The sequence below is a fragment of the Epinephelus moara genome, chromosome 3 (genome assembly GCF_006386435.1).
Source record: "Epinephelus moara isolate mb chromosome 3, YSFRI_EMoa_1.0, whole genome shotgun sequence".
Classification (NCBI taxonomy): domain Eukaryota; kingdom Metazoa; phylum Chordata; class Actinopteri; order Perciformes; family Serranidae; genus Epinephelus; species Epinephelus moara.
Window position 1 is genome coordinate 40919226 of NC_065508.1, and position 4132 is coordinate 40923357.

The following is a 4132-nucleotide window of genomic DNA, read 5'->3' on the forward strand; positions in this document are numbered from 1 at the left end:
GTGAGTCAGCCCTTAAGTCGCCACCTAGGATAACACTCTACTGCTGACTAAGCTGCTCCATCATGCCGTTCTGCACTGTCTTCCACGTGTGTATGATGGCAGGCTCTATGTACGTCCGTGCATGACGACGAAAAGTGTCATACTGAAACATCTTCAGCTGCATTGCCCAGAAGATCTGAGGACAGACAGACAAGATGTGTCATAAGTACTGCTCTATACAACATTTAGCAATATGATATGCAAAACTAATAAAATTACATAGTGAAGTCTTAATCCATTAACTTTTCAAGTTTGAAGAAAGATGCACCTGTGGTGTATACTGCAGCTGAAAGCTGGAGGTTTCCTGCAGGTGTGCTTCCCAGAATTGGCTGGCTGTTCCATTTTCTGAAGAACTGATAATGTGGGCATGTCTGTTCTACAGAGAGGAATGTGCCTATCCTTCTTGTCTGCACGTCTTAAACACGCTGACAGACAGGGCACACCTCAAACAGCTCCATCAGACACTTTTCATAGACAATATATGTTGGTGTCTTATGAACAGGACAGGAAGGCTCCAGTCTAGTAGAAAAACAAAAATTGCAAAGATAAATTAGTAACTCCCATACTACTTGAGACAAATAATGTAAAAAAAAAAAGTAAATTCTGAGGTTATTTACTCACATCACATCTGCTGACTCAGACAAAACTGTGACAGAGTCCTCAGGATCATACGTAGAATCCTTGGGGTCGGGAATGTCCATGGATGAACTGCCCTTCAATGGATTCTCCTCTTCCTCCTCCTCCAGTTCCAAGCGAGCCCTTTTGCGTGGTCTCTTTATTGGGATTGATGATAAGAATGGTTGAGAAGTTGAGAAGGCAATGGTTGAGGTGCCAACTCCAACATCAGCACAGGACACTGATTTCTGTGTGCCTTTAATAGATGAAAACAGAATTTTCATTAGCCAATCCATATTCATAACAGAGTAAAACAAAAATTACATATTAGAGTAACATAGTGACTAACATTACATCATATGCTTTTGTTCAACAAACCTGTGCTTCTGAAGTGAGGCTGGAGAGTTCTCATGGAAAGCTGTGTGCCAACTGTGCATGTCACTGGTTGGTCTGTCTGGCAGGCAACATGAAGCACCACAGGCTGCTGTACAGATGTGCTTGGCTAAACACAAAAGGAAGTAATATGTTATGTGTCTGTTTTCTCATGTTACATGAAACAAAGCTATGTAGACAGAAATGATGATTAAAAAATCAATTTGATAAGGCAAAATCTGGCAAATCACAATCCGAGTAAACCCATGCAAATCCCTCATTTCACATTAGATTTAGTAAGTGAGCAATACACATTTGCGAAGCAACTTTTCTGTGTCCCTGCCTGCATATAACTAACGTTAATCGTAGCACAGCAGACATGTGGCAGGTAACCCCTGTCTCTGGCTCCAAAACAAAGTAGTGATTGCTTTACTGCAGATAACGTTTTAGTACTCTCAGATCGGGTCTCTCATGCCACCAGCTAACACTACACACGTAGTTACATGTATACCAACACAAAGGAAGTTGTTCGACTGCCAAGGTGCTCCTGGGCATCTAACACACTGTCCTTTAGCACAACATGGTAATTAATTAACGTAGCTCACTGGCCGTGAACAACAGACCATTTCATACCGTCCTCTCTGCGTGTTCACGGCGGAACAATAGCGCACCGTCCGTGAACAACTGAGACCATTTCATACCGTCTGCTCGGCCGTGAGCATGTGGAGGAGACGGTCTCCCATGTGTGTTCACGTCAGAACAGTAGCAGTAACAACTGAGCGCTAGCTAGCTAGCATGTTCACGGCCGAGCAGTGGTTCACCGGCCGGTTAGAAGCGATCAAATCTCAATATCCTAATTAATTTTCTCAATTCACTGCCATGTTTTAAGAGAGTACTGATATAACAAATTAACGTTTGCCAACATTAACATTACCGTGAATGCTACGGCCAGTAAGCCCAACGTTGTAACGTTAGTTCAGCCTCATATTTACATCGACGGTTAGCATTAGCTCATGTGCTAAACGGCCAAAGTAACACAAACTACACTGTTTTTTTTTAAATACTTACAGTTCCTTCATCTGTGGCGTTGCCATGGACAGTGGGTATGGATCCATCTTTTAGGAACAATCTCGTTGCCAGTCCAGCCTTATACTGACCCTGGCTGCTGAAACAGTCCAGCGTGAAGTGATTGGCACAGACAAAAACGCTTTTGCTCACAAGCTGGGACGTTTCCCTGAAAAATAAAATTTAGCCACACACTCTGATATCCTCTTTGGTAGGGAGGCGATGTAGGGAAACATGAGTATTCGTGCATCCGACGAAAGAGCAGGAGTGCTTGGCTTTCAGGTTGTACATGGTAGCAGTCAGGCTGTCTCGTACAAGTGAAGCAAAAAAATGGCGGATCCTCGTTCAGGTAGCCGGCGTAATATGGGAGGAGATACGTGAGAGTGGGAGTATTCAGATCACTCAGATTTCACCTGGACTGTTACGTAACAGTGCGGGTGAAATCCAAATGGCTCCTCTAGAGACACATTTCCTGACTCCGCCAGTTTACAAAACATTGACTTAGTGGTCGAAAATCACTCTTAAGGGGTGGGGAGGCACTCCGGATATGCAAATATACATACTAAAGCAACGAAAAAGTGAGTTTTGCATAATATGTCCCCTTTAAAGACAAAAGTTTTAGACGATTTTTAGAGCCCTCTCCACTCTAGCTCACAGCATTCCGTGCAATACACACCCATTATAAACTAACAATTTCTCCACTTTTGCTCATGGTACTTGGAGAGGCACAGATTAAAAACGGTAAAAGATATGAAAAAGATGAAAACATGAGAGAATAGATGAGACCTGTGGCAACATTTGAGAGTTGGAATGGAGTCTGTAGCACAAAGTATGGAGACGCTGTAAAGGCTAGAAAAAGCCCTAAGATTGGTCCCTTTCTCCCCCTGCTGCCATTCATTTCCTATGGGGCAGCTTTCGAAGATCGTCAGGACGTTTTGTGACATGTCACGTTATGGAGCCCATAAAATCCAAACCGTTCGAGTAATGAAAAAGTTATACAGAAGATCTGATTAGCACGAGTTGATCTGTAATGTGTGTGAGTTTGAAGCCGATACGATAAATGGTGTAGGAGGAAATGTTTTTTTTAGGAAGAGCAGTTTTGAGGCGAAATCTTACTTTGAAAGGGCAAATAGCTCACTTCCTGTTGGATTTAGGTCAGGGGTGTCAGTGCGTGATTTTTAGGTCTTCATGAGACGAACACGGCAGATTTGGTTTCATGTTTCTACGACGTTCCTACAGGCCGTAGCGGCCATTTTTGTGTGCCTAGGTGGCGCTAGAGAGCCCATTTTGGCACTTTAGGGGTTAATTTTTTGATTTTCTAAAATTTTTCACCGGTTCTGATATGCGTGCCAATTTTGGTGAGTTTTTGAGCATGTTTAGGGGGTCAAATTCCAGTTCAAAGAGGCGGCGGAAGAAAGAAAGAAAGAAAGAAAGAAAGAAAGAAAGAAATAATTAAAGCTGCAAGCAGCGTTTGGCGGGACCTCGCACTCGCGCCTGTTATGTCGTCATTGTGAATTATTTAGAAATATCAAACATATTGCCACAAACATCAGAAAATCCTTACAGAGCTGAACGTCTTGATGTTTGACTGCTTTCTGTAGCTGTAGGTATGTAGAAATGATGTCACAATATGCAAATTAGATGAGCGAATTTACTCCCATCAGATTCCTATTCCTTTAGTTTGAGGATGAGATGACAAAAAAAACACAAAACAAAAGAAATCTACTGTGTAAATATGTTCAAAATGCTTATTTACTGATATTTATGAAATCCAATATGGCTGCCGCCTAGTGATGCCACAATATGCAAATTAGATGAGTTAATTTACTCCCATCAGATTCCCCTCCCTTTTTTTGAGGGTGAGATGAGAAAAACAATCAATCAATCAATCAATCAATCAATTTTTTTTAAAAAGCCCAATATCACAAATCACAATTTGCCTCACAGGGCTTTACAGCATACGACATCCCACAACACAAAACAAAAGAAATCTACTGTGTAAATATGTTTAAAATGTTGTTATACTGAGATTTATGAAATC

At 41.8% G+C, this 4132-nt stretch overlaps 1 long non-coding RNA gene across 1 annotated transcript; it reads right to left on the reverse strand.

Moving 5' to 3' along the window:
• Nucleotides 1-771: 771 nt before the first annotated feature.
• On the reverse strand, nt 772-2194 carry LOC126385032 (uncharacterized). The gene is made up of 3 exons (XR_007569390.1): nt 2095-2194; nt 1033-1156; nt 772-910 (listed from the first exon to the last, which is right to left on the reverse strand). It is a non-coding gene; the product is annotated as an uncharacterized LOC126385032 (long non-coding RNA).
• Nucleotides 2195-4132: the final 1938 nt, after the last annotated feature.